Below are 20,141 nucleotides of genomic sequence, written 5' to 3'. Positions count from 1 at the left end.
GTATTAATTTTTTAATATAAAATTTTCCACTATATGCATTTTTCCACTGGAGAAAATGCAATTAAAAAAAAAGGTAACTATAAGAAATATATTTTCTGAAGTACCCGAAAGCTGCTGATTGCTTAGCATTCCCCAAAGGTATCAGTAAGCAAAGCAGTGCTAATATTGGCTATTCAACAGAGTTATTAATAACTGCAATTCTAGCACAAATAAAATGTGCTGGAATTATTCCCATAACACTAGTGTGATGAAGCACCTACAATTTACAGTAAGCCTCATTTACAAGACACCAGATAGCACCTTAAAAAATTAAAGTTTAAATAGTCCTTTCAAACCAATGTATATTAGAGATGCCACTGTGTTGAACACAATTCTGTTTCACAAAGTGTGCAAAACTCATCATGACTAAAACATGAAATAGGAACAGTTTGCTTTCTAAAAGTCAGCATCATTCTCATACCCCTTGTCAAGACCAGAGACAGCTTTTAAATGAGCACCACCAGATACAAAATGGTTTTCTATTCACAGCAGCTGGTGGCGATATTGAGAGACAATATGAGGAGCCCTGTTGCACTACGCACTCATTCCTTACACACTGCTAGGAGACGGCCCCTGTACTGCATAGGTGGAAATGTATTAAGAATGTATTTTTGAAGAGTAACCTTCCTGGAATGAAAATGGCTATTATTTCCGTGTTACTAACAGGAAAGGGAGTCATACCAAATTTCTTGGGGTAAAACCTACTTGCAAGCAGCATTCAGATAAAATGAGATCTGAACAATATCTGCCCATTCTACTTGAGTAACTTTGTGCAGGACAGAAACACAGATGCGCTGCTACTAAATTTATATCCTTGCAAGTCTACAATTACATTTTTATCGAGACAATAATTTTTTACTTATTTTTCATTGAGAGTAATATTTTTTTCAAATTTCTGTTACTCACGTTTATATTCTTGCACTGCAGGAAACCTGAAGCTAAAGATGAGAGATCCTGTAAAAAAAAAAAAAAAAAGCCTCTTTTCGGAAGATAGAGTACTTAATCAAGTGCTTAATTAATCTGCCTTCCTCACCTCTTTCAATTTAATGTCATCATTCTCATCTCCAGAATGACACCTGCCAGTACAGCTGTTTTACTTGGGATTTTTGTGTGTGCTCAAGCCCTGCAGAATGAACACAGAGTTGGAGTCAGGAGACAATGGAGGGGCACAAACCAGGATATTATTGGGGTTATTTCATGCTCTGATTCCCAAGGCTAATTCAGGAAAAAATATTATTGCTACAAAATTGCAGAAGAGACCTGGGAAGAAATGTCAAGGAATAGAAAGGGCAAAACACTTTCCTATCAAGTTTTTTAGACGTCCTGGAGAGATAAAGGAGAAGGAAACTGCAATTGACCAACAGAAAAGCAGAAGAGGCAAAGCAAGGCCATGGGGCTAGCAACCGCTTTTGCCATTAGCTCACAGGGAAAAGCACAAAGGAGAGCTGCTGCAAGACTCCTGTCTTCTATTGTACATAACATAAGGTGGTTATAAGAAAGGTGGTGACAATCTTTCACTAGGGCCTATTGAAATAGGACAAGGGATCATGATTTTGAACTGAAAGAAGGTAGATTTAGACTGGATGCAAGGAAGAAGCTTTTTACAGTGACATGGTAAAATGCTGGAACAGGTTGCCCAGAGAGGCTGTGGATGCCCCATCCCTGGAAACATTCGAGGTCAGGTTGGATGGGACTGAGCAACCTGATTTAATTGAAGATACCCCTGCTCATTGCATGGAAGTTGGACTAGATGACCGTTAAAGATTCTTTCTAACCCAAACCATTCTATGATTTTATGATTCTATGATCACTGTGGAAGCCACTGTTTATCCTTAAGGAAACACTTAGCTAAGGAACTGGTTCAGGAAATGGAAAAAAAAAAAAAAAAGAGTCGTCAAAGAGATCAGTATCATATGAAGCAGTAAGACATTAGATTAGCTCAACTGATTTAGAAGGCCAAGACAAATTGTCTGAATGTTAAACTGTAAAAGAGCAATCTGAAAAGACTCTTTGGCATTTTGTTACTTTCTTCTTGTTTTTTATCACCAAACGATGAGAACAGAGTGGGCTAAGCAATCTGCCCAAAAGAGCCATGTCGGGGTCTCCTCCCCCGCTGTGTAGCCCTGGGAGAGGGGCCCTGAGGGCACAGACACGGGGTTTCCCTGCCCCTGCTCAGCCTCGTTCCCATTGGTTGGTTTGTGTTCCCCTGCGCGGGCAAAGGACCCTCGGGTCCTGTGACTGGAACAGTTCCTCGGCAGATCCCGGCCATGCAGCTGGAGAAATAAACATCTCTCTGAAACAGCTACCAAGAATCTGTCTGTTCATATATATTTCCTTTCCACGGGACTCCTGGTTTGATATATGCGTGTTACAGCAATCCCCACTGCAACAGAGCCAAGCTCTTAATCTCCAGTGGCTGGACCTCAGCCACCTACATATCTGCCACCTTCTGTATTCCAAATAGTGTTGTGTATCATTTGCAGAAAGAGGGCTTGAATGAACATTAGTAAACAATTTTTAAACTGCATAACCTGCTCTTTGTTCAGGTTTTCAGTACAAAATATTATAAGGTGCAGCTTGCGTCGCTCCGCCCGCGTGCGGGAATTGCCTCGCTGCTGCTCGCAGAGCGGTCAGTCCACGTGGCCTGGGTTGCACGGTCCCTGAAGTAGTCTTAACTTCACCAAGACACAGGTGACATTGCTCAACAGTCTCGGTAATTAAATAATATTCACAAAAATATTCTTCCATCGGCATATATTTTGACTCAGAAATTAACTGTGTCCAAACAGTCTTCCAAAAGTCTGTGGTAAGAATCAAATCCCAAGAAACGTAGAAAAAGTTCTTAAACAACCATGCAAGGAAGTGTTTCAGTTCCTTTAGAGCTTGAATTAAGCTAAAATTTACAAATCGTTGTTCAAGAATCTTTTCAAGATCTTTTTTTAAGATAAGTGTCCATATGCGGCTCTGAGAGCCAAGACTCTTTCCACAGTTCCTCCATAGTTTAGAGATGGAATAGCAAAACAAAATAAGAATAGAAATCCAGAGTTTACTCACAAATCAGTCGCTGTCCTTAGGGATTGGGGATCATTCTGCCCGCATGACCCACCATTTGTTACAGTGGGGATACTGCAACACATGTATCAGACAACGAGGCCCGTGGAAAGAAATATATGGACCGATTCTTGATAGCTGTTTCAGAGATGTTTATTTCTCCAGCCACATGGCTGAGGATCTGCCGAGGAACTGCATCAATCACGGGACCGGAGGGTCCTTGCCCGTGCAGGGGAACACAAAACAACCAATGGGGAACGAGGCTGACCAGGGGCAGGGAAACCTGGTGCCTCCCCACCAAGGCCCCTCTCCCAGGACCCCATGGCAGGGGGGGAGACCCCAACAATAAGGTTTATTTGGAAAATTATTTTTTAAAAAACAATCTAATATTGGAAAAAATAGTAACAATTAAAAGAAATTATGTATTTATGTTCTAGAGCTCTAGTAAAATAAAGCATGCCTCATTCCATCAGTTACTGTAACTAGGCTTATTTCAATCAAATACAGAAGCATTCACCTATTCACAGTGACAGCAAGGGATATGAATTTATAACTCTGGTTACAAACATTAGGGTAATTCCTGCAGGATTTTCAGCTTGAGGTCAGTGATTTATCTGTTCTTTCCAGTATGAAAATGGGCTCCACAATTTCTACTAGACACTATTGCAACATCAAGCATAGTCTGTCTACTTATTAGAACAACCCACTAATTTTGCTTATTTCTGTCTGTTCTCCAGCTTGCCTTCCTCATCCTGCATCTTTTCTTTGTTGTATAAGAGTTTACTGATATTATAATCAAGACTAGAAATTTATCCTCCAGAAATGGCTTAGCTTTACCAGTGCAAATTTTATTCTTGGGCAGAAATAAAAAGCTTATTAAGTGATTTCAGCTACCAAATGCTTTATTTGAAAACATCCATGTATGGTGCCTCTTAGAAGATGCTAAATGCTCTGTATTCCTACACAAGTCCTTCATAATGTTGCAATTTGTGTAATTCTTAATGAAGAGTACAGTCAAAACTATCCATCCACTTTATATAATTTTTTAATATTTTCTCAATTGTTCTGTTGAAAATTACATTGTAGCATCACAAATTCAGTTACAATACTCTTAATTATAATCTCCGCTAACAGAATGATCCTAAATGACCCTCTGGAAATCTAACATATTTATAAAATGTGGGCACAGGAGAAAGGAATACAGTTTAACTAACAGATGTACTTTCAGTGCTTGCTGCTTATATATTCATCAGTCCTGCCAGTCACTGACAGGAAACTTTTAGGAAACAACTTCTGGGAATCAAATTAAATTGCTGAAATGTTGTTTCTGAAAGGGTTATTTAATTTTTTTCTTAAGTCACCTCTCCCACTATACAGTAATTATTACTAGGGAGGAACAAATGCTGTATATGTTTATTCCTTTCACTTATGATTAAGGAAAAAAGCAAATGTCTGAAACAATTTAGGACATCTTTTGACCAAATGCTAGATAAAACAGGGTGCAATCAAAGCCTTGACTTGAACTGTGAGAGGCTTCATTCCTTGAGTGGCTCCAGTAATTGCAGTGGGCTTACTGGAGAAACAGGCTAAAGCTCAGTGTAGGGAGCAGAACACACAGCACTAAATTTTGTGGTCTGCTACACACCTCTGGGCAGAGCAAAGAGTTATGTTTTAACTCATATTCCAACTGTGCCAATAAAAAAGCTCCTGGCAGATTAAGAAAAGAAGTAAAGTTCAACACTGCTTTCTATGTCTCGAAGAAAATACAAGATACAGAAAAAAATTTAAAATAATAGGACAGATATTATCAAATAAGTTTGAAGTGAGCAAGACCAGTTTTTTATTTTCCTCTAATTCTTGCTTGAGATACAGCTGAATAAGATCACTAAGATCATCTGCCATTAGAAAAGCTTAAGGCTGGAAGCTTTCAGGTCTCTCTTAGGTGCACACATCCCCCAGTGTGATGTTCTTGTTTCTATACTTAGCTGGAATCCCACTGAGCAAATGGATTGCATGTGCAAGAGCAGAACAAAATCAGACTTTTAGTGCGACAATTTTTCTCCCTATACTGGCTGGGAGAAAAGAAAGAAGATCTGAAGTATAAAAGAATAAATATAAATCATTTCAGGGAATCTATTTACTAGGCAAATTTGCAGCAGGTTTTAGCTATTATCTGAGGTTTACGCATAAGCAACATTTACTAAATATTTACACAACATAAAATCATTACATTTCAAGAAGTACAGGAAATAAGTAAGTCACTTAAAAGCCAAGTAAGTCACTTAACTCTCTTTTCAGTGTAGTTTAGTCACCATGAAAACAGAACAAATAAAATTCGCTACCATGTGACATCAGTATTTCTGAATTCTCAAAGCAAGGGAGAAAAAAGGACATTGAGGGAAAGTGCACTGCAACCTCCCAAACCTTCAGGCTGTTTTTGCATTCCATGTACAGAAGCACAGGAATCCTTAAACCTAGTGGCACTTTGGTGCCTTATGCTATGACACTGAGACGAGAACACATGGCTTAAGCAGACTTCCAATTCCATGGATAAAACACCCACATGGCCTGGAAAACTTGTGATTTACAACACTCTAACAGAAATTCAGGCAGTGATCTACAAAAACTCTCTATGAAATGACTCAAACCAAACATATTTCTGATTAAGTGTTTTGACTTGAGGTACTCAATGACTTCTGCACCTCAGTCTTTTTTGGAAAACTAGTCTTCAGGAATCACAGTCTAGTCTTCAGGCCCCTTGGTCTAGTGTCAAAGTCTGGAGTAAGGAAGACATTCTTAGTGGAGGAGAAACATATTACAGAAATTTTAATAATCTGAACATACATAAACCCATGAAGCCTGACAGAAAGCACCCACAAGTACAGTAGGAACTGACTGATGTCATTGTGTGGCAATCAGAAGAGGTTCTTGAGGACTGGGAGAAAGCAAATATCACTCCTGTCTTCAAGAGGGACAAGAAGAAAGATCCAGGAAACTACAGCTTGATCAACCTCACCTCCATCACTGGGATGGTGATGGAGCATCTAATACTGGAACCTATTTCCAGGAACATGAAAGACAAGTAAATTATGAGGAGCAGTCAGCATGGATTTATGAAGTGGAAATTGTGGTTAATCAACCTGGCTCCCTTCAATAATGAGGAGACTAGCTTGGTGGCTGAGGGAGGAGCAGTGGGTGTTGATTACCTCATCCTCATTAGGGAGGCTTTTTACTCCTGTAATGTCTTCAAAGCTGAAGAAGTATGGGTTATGTAAGTGCAGTGAGGTGGATTGAAAACTGGCTGATAGGCCAGGCAGAGAGGATTGTGATAAGCAGGACAAAGTCCAGCTGGAGGCCAGTGTCATACCCCAGGTGTCAGTAGTGGGGCCAGTACTATTTACACCTTCATAAATGACCTGAAAAATGGGACAGAGTCCACTCCTCTGCAGATTGCAGATGATATAAAACCAGGGGTGGGTAGGGGGGAGTGAAGATGAACCAGATGGTTGTGCTGCCACTCAGTAGGATGTCAACAGGCAGGAGAAATGAGCAGAGAGTAATGTCAGGAATTTCAGCAAGAAAAAACACTAAGTCCTTCAACTGGGGAGGAATATGTTCACACAAATATCAGATCATTCACAGAAAAAATATATAATGCCCAATTCCCAAAGGTAGGTGCACAGAAGCATGCATTGCAACTCACTCTGTTAGATGGTCTCTTGTGCAGTCAGCTGTTATCAAGCTTGAATTCAAACACAGGCAAATAATCTAGGTTTCTGATGTTCTATGAGTTTTTTGTCACGTATTGAAAGTTTTCAAGTGACCAAAATCCCTCTGGCAATGAATGCTAATGAATATAATGATTCATGTAATGGCATGACTTAGCTTTACACTTCAAGACCCAGTGCTGCTCAGTCTAGGGACCAAGCATATGCATTTTCTTGATACAGAAATTGTAAACTAAAGGTGCAGCCTAGCAGGGAGTTTCAAGGAATTGTCAACAAGTAAAGTCTTCTATATAGCTCGGATGATGCAAACTCTTAGTGAAAAACAGACTATATGGCTGAACTGAATGATTTCCCTATATCACAGATTTTAGAGCTTCAAGAAAATGTTGCACCAACAAAGGGATAGGTGAACAGTTCTGATATTAACAGTACAGTTATACAGTAATAAAAACAAAATTCTTCAATTCCTCTGTATAATTTCTTCAGAATTAAACATCCTAACTGTTCAGGCAGGAATTCTCAGCAGTTCTGCCAATAAAGAAGCACAAACCGGTAATTTATCAGCTTTTTTACACATTTTCATACATTATGAACACTTGCTGCTGTTTCCTGGGTGCCTGTTAGTTTTACTTTCACATTATGTCTAGGGAGGGGTGATCTCAGCATGCAATACATCTGGTCCCAAGGAAATGTTACCATTCTCTGTTATTCTACAGAGATCTTTGTAGCACACAGTTTTAAAGTACAGGTTGTTATACAATGTTAACTGATATGCAATGAAATGTAAGAGGCCACCAAGTCGGCTTTGTAAATTACCTTACAAAACCGTTTAAGCAAGTGTAATTTGAGGTTTAAGACAAGTAGAAACAGTGTAAGCCTGACTGCCATTTTGACAGCATAGATATAGGTCAACTCAAGGAGTGAGGCACAAATAATTTGATGCAAAGCTTGTGCAGCAAGAATAACTGCAATGCCTCTCACTTTTGCCTAAAAATGTTTTAAACTGTGTGGTCTAGACTGTTTTGAATGCTACAGACAGATGGTAGGACTTGAGTTTTACCTCAGCTTTGCTTTAGTTGAGTTTGATTAGAGACAACTGGATAACAAACTAGCCTTTACCTAAGTGTGTGTAAAATCTATGAACTGGATCCTGGAACAGCCCAACAAGAACCCCCAGACCCAGATTTCTTCCCACTTCTCTGGGACTGCAGTGAGGATGGATACAGAAAATTGATACTACAGGGCCAGTGGAAGCAGGAGCATCTCCTGGTGACTGCTGCTGACCTTGAGGAATCTCGGGGACACAGTAAGATTTTCAGGTACGCGCTTAAACGTCTAGCTTTATAGAAGTATAACTGTGATGGATTTTGCGTTGGTTTGACATCTGGATGCTTTAGAGTAAATAATAGAATTATAAATGGCTGTAAAGGTTTAAATCAGTTGCAAATACTATTCCTTCACCCTAATCTCTACTTTCTTTAAAACAAGATTTACTTCAAAGAATTCAGAAAAAGGTAAGCAAAGACTTATTAATGGACATAGTCAAATCTGGCTTTCTAAACTTCTTTCAATCTCAAATGCACAATTGTTCTGTTGGGAGAAGTCTTTCTAGAAAAAACATTGATCTGATACACAAAAATAAAATATGATCATTTTTGTCTATATAGCAGGCAAAATCTTTTTTAAAAAGGTTTTTCAATGGTGAAAAGTTTTAAAAGACCTGCTTTGTGTAAATCCACAAACCATATACTCATGATCTCAAAGTTCTTACATTCTACTTTCACAAATTTTGCAATGTAGAAAGAAAGGACTATTCGTATCAATTCAGGCTTGAAAAATTAGGGGACAAGCTCTAAAATAATTCAAGATTATTTTAATAAAGATTACTTAGATAATAACTAAATAACATTATATAAGGTGAAGCTAAAAAATGCTTTCCTGGTTGCTAGAAAAGAACATCTGCAAGGATAGTTAACTCACAAGGGTAGTTAACTGGCACAGTTAACTAAACACAATTAGTCATTAAAGAGGTTAAGTTCTCTTAGTCCTGCTTTCTATTTTTTCCCTTGTTATTTTATACTATTGTACATTTTTTCCATCAAACTGAAATTTTCATTAATTGTCCAGCGTTTTCCATGAGGTCCTAAAATCACATGAAACGTAAAGATCTTCAAGGAAGATGGTTCAGTGACTTGACATGGTATTCTTCAATGACTGTCACCATTCTAATCTTGTTAATGTGAAAATGTAAAAGCTCTCATTTTTGTGTTAAGAAACTGCCATTTCAAACAACAGATGAGATTCCTTAAATATTCACTGTATCGCTTCCCTTTCCTTTGCTATGGACATGACACATCCTGTTCCTATTTAAACATTGTGCAAGTCAGTTGGAGGAACCTGGCAATGAGTTTTCATTTTAGCTGAACCTAGAGTTGCAGTTGGGATGCAAATGAGATATTGGTTTGAATCCACACCTTGGAAGTTAACCTACCCTCCCTCATAGTGTATATACTAACACAGTGACGGCCCTCAGAAAAAGCACATGAGAGTACTGCTTTTGCTCCAGCAGTTTCCCAAATAACAATCTTAAGATATTATATCCATAATTTGTGATGAAGAAGAAGGGATAAAATGTTGACCAAAGACTTGAATAGCCAGTAACAATATGTGTTTGGAAAAAAATATATGCAAAAAAAGAAAATAGTTACTTTTTCCAATACAACTGCTGTGGTGCTTAGAAGAGAGATATCTACATAGGTACCCCTAATAATTAAGGTACAAATAAAAAAAAATAGAAAAAAAAGGAAAAAAGGAAAATAATAAAAAACCTACCCTGCAAACTGTATTAATTTATCTCTATATTATGTAGCAATTCACAATTCTTTAGTTGATTTTTAAGTTAACGTGCAGGGACTGTTATTTCTCTCCTGAGTATTTTAACTCCGCCAACAGTTTACCCCCAAGCCTGAAAAACATAAAACACACAGCGCTTGCTCCAGCTTCTCTCGCAGTCTGGGTGGGTTTCTCCATAAAGATCACTGAAAATCATCATATATTCTATGTCAAGTCCCAAGGTTTAGCCTTATAGCTCAACAGAGTAAAAAAACTTCAATCTAAATTTCCCTCACAGGGCAGATTCTAGAGACATTCCCTGTTTCTACCAGAAACGTAATTCTCTCTGATCCAGAAAACCATTCCTTTCCCCCAGCTAACATCCCTGTTAGAGCTGGACATACCCGTCTCTCAGTATAACTCAAATGCCCTGGAATTGTACAGCCAGATTTTTGCATATGTGACTAAAATTGCTCAGGAAAAGACTTTCACATTCTTTTCTGCAAAAGTCAGAGAGGTCGCTGGTTCATGCAGCCTGAAGCTGACTAGCTCAATGGGAAAATCATCTGCCAATTTCAAGATCTCCCCAACAATCGACAAACTCCTCCTCTCCACCCTGCCCCCAATAATTACTGCAAAGTAGTAGAGTCAATCAATCAAGTTTAGTATCTGTGAAACAACCAGTTTGTAAGAAGTTATTAGAGGATTCTCAGGTACACCAAACCCTGGCTATCACACCTGAAAATCATTAGCCTGCAATGCTTTCAGCAAAATATTGCAAACTGAAAATTGCAGAATACATATGAATAAAACTAAAAAATAATTATCGCATGCTGTTAATGTTTGAATAGCCCTTCAATATGTATAATTATAAGACTATTTCTTGTTTCATCTACGTTTAAATTATATTCATCCCACGGAGGGCATGTTCTAAGAAAATTTCCATTCACTCATGGAACTAACTTTCATTGGCTTCAAAGTATATATTTCCTCTCAACTATATCATTATTCTCATGTAACTGTCAACTGAATATGCTCAAATATGTAATTTTAGGCTGTACTATAAAGAAATCTGTGAATAGGACGTCTTCCGAACAGATTTTTTAACTGACAGATAATGGGAAGTAAAATTATAGCTACAGTCTGATCCTCTGTCCTGCAGCAAAGTCTTACAACAAACCTCACAGAAGTGTCTCCTCCCTCAGTCCATCTCTAGGTAGAAAACAGCACCACAGTTATCAACATGTCCTTGTTTATAATTTTGACAATTTTGAGAGTCAAGCCTTTAAGGTTTATCAAGATGCTGTTGAAGTTGCAGTTAACAACATACAAAAATTGATGTCTCCACTACTTCAGTATCAAAAATTATCAATAAATTTCTATAAATACTTCTTTATTTTAATTGGCATAAAAAATGTTTATAGTCCTTTACTGACATAATGTGAGTACGTATATCTGCTCATGTACTTCAGGCAAATTAAAATAAATTTTTATTTACATAACTGTGAAAGGCTGAACACTAAGTACAGTATCATCACTACAGTTAAACAGAAACATTCATGTTTTACTCTTCAGAGAGAAATAAACCTCTGGGTTTTATTTATGTATTTCCTTAGAGCCCAGAATCCTTGGCAAATTAACAGCATTGAAATATTTTGTCCAGATGAGAGTACATTACTCAGTTCAATGGATTAAAAAAAACCCACAACAAACCAAACCAACCAAAAAACCTCAATGCCTCCATTAAAATCCATGTCAGCCTTAATTACCACTGGGAGTTTATTTATTTATATCCTCAGATATTCAGATTTTTACTAGGAGCAGAGTACATTTCTACTGCTAGAAATATTAGTGACTAAGAATGCTTACTGCAGATTCAATTTCAGGTTAACCAGGAATATTTTTGTTATTTCTTTGTTTAAATAGTGCAGTGAAATGATAAAGTAATATTAAAGTCCTGGGTCTACTTCCAATAAAGTAATAAATTCTTTTAATAAGAATGAAGGAAATGGTTTTCACTGAGTGATGTTTGGATGTAACAAAAGTATTTGTCATACAAAAAGCTCTGCTGATCTTTTAGCAACTGTGAAAAATCAAAGTATGGTCACAAACCCAGCACTGTATGATCGGTTTTCCTTTCACTTATTTGTGAGCCCATTATAAATAATTAACAAATGTTGATTTTTTTTGACAGTAGAGTTCAATTCAGATAAAGCCAGAAGTCTCTTCAATGCTCATCTTGACATTTCTGCATACAACTCTTTTCTGGAAATCAGAAGGGAAAACTCAGAAGCTCCTAACAAGAGCTTTTCCATACACCTTCTGTTATTTGTGCCAGAAAAAAACTGACAATGCTGCATTTCATTTTCTATCTAGTTTCTCAGAAAGATGGCAAAATTTTACATTCAAACTATAAAAGAAATTTTAAGATTAAAAATTAGGTACTTTAAATATTTATTTTACACTCATGACACTTTGTTTGGTTTTGGTTTTAATGATCTATCTTATTTTAAGTAGTGATTATAGAGCAGTAGAATTATGTAGTCTGGATGGGACCACTGTTCAAAGTAAGGACAAGGAGATCAGATTATTCAGGTAATTGTCCAGTCAAGTTTAGCATATCTTTAACATGGAGACATATACCACACTGGGAATCCCATTCCACCATTTGATTGTTCTCATTATATTTATGTTCTTCTGACCAAAATTTCTCATGCACCAACTGTACCCATTGTATTTTGTTATATTGTCATGCACCATTAAGAATCCATCTCCATCTTCTCTGTCATTTAGTAGCTGAAGAGAGCAGTAAGACCGCCCTGCAGCTTATCTTCCTAGGACTATACAAACCCAGCTCTCTTAACCTCTCATTCATCACATACACCCCCGACTATCTCAGTAGCTCCTTGTTGAGCTTGGTCCAAGACATCAATGTCTTTTATGTAAATGGGGTGCTCAAAATGCATGCAATACTCCAGATGCAGTCCCACAAGTGTTTAATAGAGGGGGAGGTTTACTCCCCTCAGCCTACTGGCTTCTTTCTTGCTAATATTCTGCAGAATGCAGTTGGCTTTCTTTTCTTGGCTTCCTTTACCAAGACCTGTTCATGACCTTCTCTGCAAAGATGTTTTCCACCCTGCTGGCATGGAGCCCATACTTCTGCATGGTAAGTTATTCCAACCTAGATGAAAGACTCAGCATTCACCTTTGTTGAAATTCATGAACTTTCTGTCAGCTTGACCTTTTTCATGTCCTTTGTCATTAGATCCTCTGCCCCACTGAGCAATGGGCCCAGTTTCCCTAGGCCGCCTTTTGCTGCCAATGTACTCATAAAAGTCAACCTGGTTTCTTTTATAGTTCTTGATCCAACTGAGCTACTGCTTTCCTAACCTCACCTCTACACACCTGGGCAATGCCTCCATAGGAAATAACCAGGAAGCCCATCCCAGCTTCTACCTTCTGCGTACATTCAGGTTTTGCTTATATTCAGTCAAGATTCTGCTGTTCACCAGTGTGGGTCTTCTGCAATGTCTGTGTGGCTGCTTTCTGCATACTGGCATAGACCACTCTAACTGATGACATTGTCCTTGAAAGTCAACCAGCTCCCCATGGCACTTTTGTTCTCCAGTTCAGACTCTTATGGGATCCTGCCAAGATGATTCCTGAACAAGCCAAAGTTGTTTCTCCCCAAGTCCATGTGATTCCACTTGACTTGTTCATTTTTTTTTTTTTTCAAAATTTTAAGCTTTACAGTCTTGTGGTCCCTGCAATTAAGGCCATCAGGGACCTTAATATCTTTAGCCAGTTCTTCCCCTTTTTTGTGAATAACAGGTCTGCAGAACATCCGCCCTAATTGGCCTATTGATTAATTGTGTCAAGAAATTGTCTTTGACTCACATCAGACATATCTTGGTTTGCTTGCACTCTGTCATGTTATGTTGCCCTTCCAGCAGATACCAAATTTGGTAAGATTTTCCGTGATTTTTCCAGTCATGAGTCTTCCTTAAGCTGTTCAGAGAATTTATCTACTCTCTCCATTTGGACATGCAGTTTGTAGCAGATGTCTTCCACTATGTAACTGAGGCTGGTCTGCCCCATGACCATTACTGATGTCATGGGGCAGCTCTATGCTGGCTTGTAACTGCACCAAGACAAACCTCTGTGCAATCAAGACACTCCTTAGCCCAGATGACTCCAGTGACTGTTAATGTAAAATGTCACAGTGCTCATTCATCATGAAAAGAACCATTCCTGCACTAATTAACTTGCCTGAATCTCAAAGACTGTTCTAGCTTCCAAGCACTTTAGCAATTCAAACAATTCATTTTAATCCTACAACTCTATGGGGAGAACAACCTCAGGTGCTGGGTTTTTTCCCTTTTTTTTTGATCCACAGATTAAATACCATGAAATCACATATATTTTTTCTTGTCTCTCAGTGGGTAAAAACACCAAAACTTTTAAACCTATTTCATATATGATGTGACAGCTAGCATTTTATTCAGAGGTGTGGTAGGGCTACTCACAAGTGACACTTCTGTATCTGCTTCTGTGTATGACTAAAATCAGAACTATTCATTTCACCTAAACTAGTTTGCTAAATCCTACAAGGTACATCACTTACCTGAATCAACTGGCTTTTTAAAATTTGTTATAACACTTTATTTTCCTTTATTCACTCACTCCCCTCAAGTGGCATGCAGATGGTCAGCTAGAGAAATGAAAAAGATGAAGGAGGATTAGTTTAGGTGTTCTGGTTTTTTTAAATAAAATATTTTTCAGTATATACATAACTGGGATGACAGCTTTGGATTTGTATAAAGCAAGGGAATAAATAAACAGTAATGAAATCCCCACTCTATGCTGTCTCAGACACTGCATGTGCAGATATTCTCCTGTGAGAAGTACACATAGATACTTTTTTTCCCAGCTTCTCTCCCATTCCCTTCTGCATATTAACTAAAAAATATTGATGCCTTTTATCATAGAAATATGGGTTATCAAGATGATGACTTTTGTTTTGATGCCTCAAATTTTCTGTAATTCAGAAGTCAAGCTAACCCAGAGCACAAAATTATTAGAGATCAGCTTTGGGGAAAAGAAAAAAAGAAGACTATTTTAATTTGGTTTCTGAGTCTGGAGGTACAATGAAATAATGTTTTAGATCTTTCTCACATGCAAAAAAAAGAATCCTCTTCAATTTATTTTTAAATTTAAGCAGGAATTCTAAAATAAATTTTTCAGTGCCAGAAACTGCAGCCTAAGAAAGCACACATAAGAGGGGAAGAAAGCATTGATGGAATATTATTCTCTCACACACTTTCAGGAGGAGCTGACTAGTCTACAGGCCAAATGGTTCTTCCAAAAAAGATCTTTTTAAAGTAAAAGCAAGAGGAACTGAGTGACAGAATGGAAAAAGGCCAGAAAAGAGAAAAAATGTTTTTACAAAGTGAATAATCACACCAATTCCTCCTTTCTTCTCATGGTTGCCCCATATTTAATTTGCTGTTCATTCATCTGTGCAGGCTGGAACACAGTCTCAGTCTTTGCTGTTTGCTTATATTCTGCCTTGGACAACCAAGACCCCATGCATATGGACCTGCAGTTTGCTGCCATACAAACATTTGGTCTGTGGACTGGACTTTGCAACTGGAGTAAAGATAGTGAGCATGGACACAGTTTTAATTGCACCCAAAATACGTGTTTAAAATAGACAAGTCTACTCTGAATTCTAAATACAGTATAAATGAACTCCATTAAGATCCTCCTTAATGGAGTTCTTAAGATTCTACAGCACCTTCAAAGGAACTGTTAGCAGATAAGAAGCATGAAGATCACAGCTGAGGAAGCTGGATTGATTCACTGGAAAATGTGAACTAGGGAGAGAAGGATCACTCCAAGTTATCTTAAGTAAAGCTGGAACTGTAACCAAGAATAAAAGAAAAACTATTTTGCATGTTCTTCAATGCACTTTTTTACGGTAGTTGATAAAGGCATAGCCATAAGCAAATCACCTCAGTCACTTTATTAAGAGTCTACAGATCATCCTATCTATTTATAATGAACATAATGTGCATGACTTTATATGTTCAGTAGAAAGTAGTGTGCAATAGCAAGCTCAGAGAAGTATATAAATTATTTCACATATACATTACTGGATGAAATACATTAATTTTTTCAAATAATAAGGAAGCTCCTCAAATGTGAGCTGCAAAGTGCACCAACCATGCAGAGAGGTCAAATTGTGTAGGATTAGCCCTCTGTGTGTTTGCTTCTTTGGACTCACTCTAAATTACAGAAATAAAAATTAATAATTTACTGTACCTATACAGGAATACAAGTTCTCATTCACTAAGCTACCATGCACTTCTTTGTGGTTTGCTTTATTTTGAAAAGGTTTATAAAATATTAACAAAGGCATCAAAAGAAAATATAAAAATACCAGTTTTAATTTTAGTTCTTTTATATACTCACTTGAACACTCCACAAAAAATAAAGGGCAATGCTAATCGTGCTTTCGCTACTTAGAAAAGATCCACAGTGACTTGGGCATAATCACAGCTGTATCAGTAAGAAAATTTTCTATTGCTCTTAAGGCTCACCACTAAGGGAAATTTTAGGAACAATAGTGTTCAAGGTTTCTTTAAGAACAAATTTCACAATCTGCTGCTGTCACAATTCCAGAAACAAGTTATATGTAAAACAAGAAAATTCCTTCAAGAGGTAAATAATCAATTTTTTTTTTTTGCTTGGACTTTATTTTTTCCCTCGATTGTACCCTGTAAAAGAAATAAATATTTATTTGGCCATCATGATATCTCTCTAACGTCTAAGTCTGCATAACAACAAAGGAAATAATCACACTGCAGGACAACACCCAAAAATACAACAGCACACAAGAATCTGTTCATGTAATAAATCTAGCTCTCAACACCGAGTTCAAGACAAAAATATCCACCATCAGATAACCCATCCGCTCTCTGCAGCTTTTCTTACGTGAATTCAGCATATATGACTTTAATTTGTGTGACAGCTGCTGTGAAATGAGGTTATTAGAGAAATATTCTCAAAAGTGATGCTACTTACTGCGGGAAAACAGGGGGGTTTTTTGCTTATCTGGACAAAGAAAAGTGTCTTGTGTGTGTAATACTAATTCACCAAAGTTACAAAACATAGCTATAAATAACTATTTGTTTGAATTAATGTCGATTACTTGAATGGGCTGAAAGAGTCCTTCAGATTTGGCTGTACAAAACAGAGAACATAGAATCAAATTAAAATTGAAATCTCTATATACAACAGCACCTGTCTCGTTGTATATACACATAATAGTGAAAAACATGGAACTGGGAGAAGGTCACAAGAGAAGGAAAAAGCGCACGTTTTTTAATAAGCCACTTATTTATATCTGAATATGCGCCCTTTTCAATCCATCTATATGTATCCATGATATATTCTATATCAATTTTAATCAGGTTTTGCCTTCAGACTGTATTTATATTCCTGCATATAAATAGCTTTTCTGTGCTTTTGAGTACTATTCTCAGTGGTCTCTCTCCCATTTCTCCCATTCAGATAGAGCAGAAAATATATGGGCACTCTGCATTTGAATTGGAGGGCTCAGTTACAGGAACGTGTAATTGAATTAAAAGATACACTTTTTCCAGTTAATTCTGATAAACTGGTTCAGTTGGGACTGCAGCACTGTGTTTGATCCACAGTGAACCCTGCTGCACTTTTCACAGCAGATGATTCAGGACAGGGTTCCTCCCTCCTCCTCAGAGAGCTGGGTCTTAAAATCAGAACCTCTGATCAAAAGTGGTTCCTTCCACTGAGATCCACCTCACTTTGTTTAAAACCTGTCCTTTGTTAGTCATTACAGGAAGCTGAATGAGCAACACAGAGCCTTAACCAGCTTCAGCAGTGATCCTTTCTATGAGTGTGTGGGAGTTATTACTGCAAAGACAGTGTGGTGTGAACAGACTAAGGCACAGATTTCATACTTTAGTGCAAGGAAGATTTTCCTATATTCTCTTCTCTCCGTTAACACAATACCAGCTGTTTTCACACTGGTTTGAAAATTAAATGGCCTTTGAAATACTATTTATTATTACTACAAATTCACTTTATTTTTTGCCCCTGTGACTTAATATTTTAAGAGAATAAAAAACTCAGGATCCCTTTTATACAAGTATACATCAAGGTACAGTAGAACAAGGTCTTCCTTCTCAGGCCATTGAAACAAACCCTTCACCTGTGAAAAGTAGATGACATCAGCAAATTCAAGCATAGGATCAGTCAGTATCTGACACTGTCTTTATGGCAAAAAGATCAATATTAACCACATCCTATAAAAACATCTCTGATGACTTTGTGTGCTGAAGGTTTTGGGGTATTTGATTTTTGCTTCTTTAGCTACCAAATATAAAATACAATGGGATAATCACATAGGCAGCAACTAATCCTTTAGCTTTCCCTGTTTACAAATATGCATAGCAGTTTTTCTATAGTCACATAAAAGGCAGCACAGAGAAGAAGAATGGAAAAATGGTAATAAATAAGGGTCTGTGACACTCAGGTTCCTACACAACATCAATAAGCCTCTTCATACCTCAATATCAGAGAATCACAGACTGGGTCAGGTTGAAGGGACCACAGTCAGTCATCTGGTCCAACCTCCCTGCTCGAGCAGGGTTATGCTAGAGCACATGGCACAGGATTTTGTCCAGACAGTTCTTGAATATCTCCATCATTTCCAAAGTTTCTTAGATGGAGTTGTGCAACTGCACACTCTGGACAATCAATTAAATCAAAATAGGGTAAATGAAATTCCTGTGATGATGCTGCCAAAAGAGATCACAGAGACACCGAGGTGACAGTTTGGGGGTTTTGATGGCTGTAATACAGGGGAAAAAAGTCCTTTTGGGACTATTAGTTTACAGGGCATTTGTGTGCCTAATCATTAAGATTGGTATGATTTAGGAAGCATCTTCTTCATCTTTTTTTTTATATACCCTGTAGCTCCGAGGAACTCAAGAACTTTTTCTATGAATATTATAATAAACATGTTATAAAAAGAGAAAAAATGAATTAATTTGAATTTTATGAGTTGGTGGAGAAAACCAGGAGTAAATGCTTGTCACATTGTAATCAGTTTGACTGGTATGATTGACTTCAATAACATTAACTTAACATCCCTGTTTCCTTCAAGTTTTGTTGTTTTCTTCCTTCCTCAAACAAATTCTGAAGAAATAGCTCACAGCTTTTTAATAAATGGAGCAGAAAACACACATCAGAACAAAATAAGTGATTTGGTTCATAAAATCCTTGATTCCTTGGAGAAAAAAGGCATGCAGATAAGGAGGACTCCTTACTTTGTGCCAGTGACGGTGAAAGAAATTTTTTTCAGTGAAATTCAGAAAATATATTAGAAGTGTAAATAGCCATTGAAGTCATACATATTTCATGGATCTAAAAGGAATAATTTTTGAGAATTTGCACAGGTAAAATCCCTGCTTTCTCTTTCTGTCATCCTCACACTTCCAGGTGGACTGAGGAGGGGATAGGAAAGGGAGGGAGGGAAAAGAAGATTAAAACTCCTTATCTGCAAAAAACTCCATGTGTTACATGGTTCCTCAAGGTTCTAGGTTAAAGGAAACTGCTCCTGTGATGCCAGGAATGATGGCTGAATGTCCATTGGTCCCAGGAATTTTAGCAATTACTCTTGGTTGAGAGATGAAAAGGAGGTATTTTACAAGCAAAACTCAAACACCTCTATAACCAAATGTTTTCTGCATATTCACTAAAAAGGCAACCTGCCTAGATGTTTTCTTCTACAACAGGTCCTGCAACTGCTTTATCACACTATATGTGATTTTAAAAAAGAGGAAATGTTCAACGAAGCTAACTCTAATGGCTTCAGAGCACTTGCATAAAACTGAGCTGAGCAGATGGTATTTCAGTTCTTGGCTGAAGACAACATTTAAATTCAACTGTCCTGTGTTTGGCAAATGTTAGTCTATAATATTTACTCTTGCGGTTCCCTGAATTGCAAAGAAGGCAACTTAAAAACATAACTGCAGCATACATAGTATTCTTGCACACACACATAAACACACACATTATGTAACAATATTTCATTACTTTTTAATTGCAATGTACCTTCTCTTTTATCTGCCTTGAAATATTTCTTATTCAATCTGAATTATAAGGACACAAAATCCAGAAGAGAAGCTCAAAGCATTATTACATAAAACACCAAAAGTACCTACCTTCCAAGATAATAAACTGTTTCAATTTAAACTTCAATTCACCCTTTCAACTGCCTTATTCTTCACTTAAATATCAACGCTATTCTAAAATTAAAGACCATGGTCTTTTAGAAAGAATGACAAAAAAAAAAGGGTGAGGAATGCACATGGTTATATCACTGGCAGTTTATCGTTCCAGTATGTTGATCCCTGTCATATTCTCTAATAATAAAATAATATT

At 37.4% G+C, this 20,141-nt stretch overlaps 1 protein-coding gene across 12 annotated transcripts in view; it reads right to left on the bottom strand.

The window, feature by feature from the left end:
* CDH18 (cadherin 18) overlaps window positions 1-20,141 on the bottom strand; it is a 522,886-nt gene that overhangs the window by 187,684 nt on the left and 315,061 nt on the right. For 9 of the 12 annotated variants that reach the window (XM_048311338.1, XM_048311426.1, XM_048311357.1 and 6 more), the window contains one exon: window positions 14,275-14,361. The exons of the other annotated variants lie outside the window; for them this stretch is intronic. The gene's annotated coding sequence lies outside the window, so the exon portion shown is untranslated. The remainder of the gene's footprint in view (window positions 1-14,274; window positions 14,362-20,141) is intronic. 12 annotated transcript variants of the gene reach the window in all.

Source organism: Corvus hawaiiensis, chromosome 1 (genome assembly GCF_020740725.1).
Source record: "Corvus hawaiiensis isolate bCorHaw1 chromosome 1, bCorHaw1.pri.cur, whole genome shotgun sequence".
In the NCBI taxonomy this organism is placed as follows: Eukaryota; Metazoa; Chordata; class Aves; order Passeriformes; family Corvidae; genus Corvus; species Corvus hawaiiensis.
The sequence above is the reverse complement of the archived record's forward strand: the minus strand, read 5'-3'. Positions and strand labels throughout refer to the sequence as shown.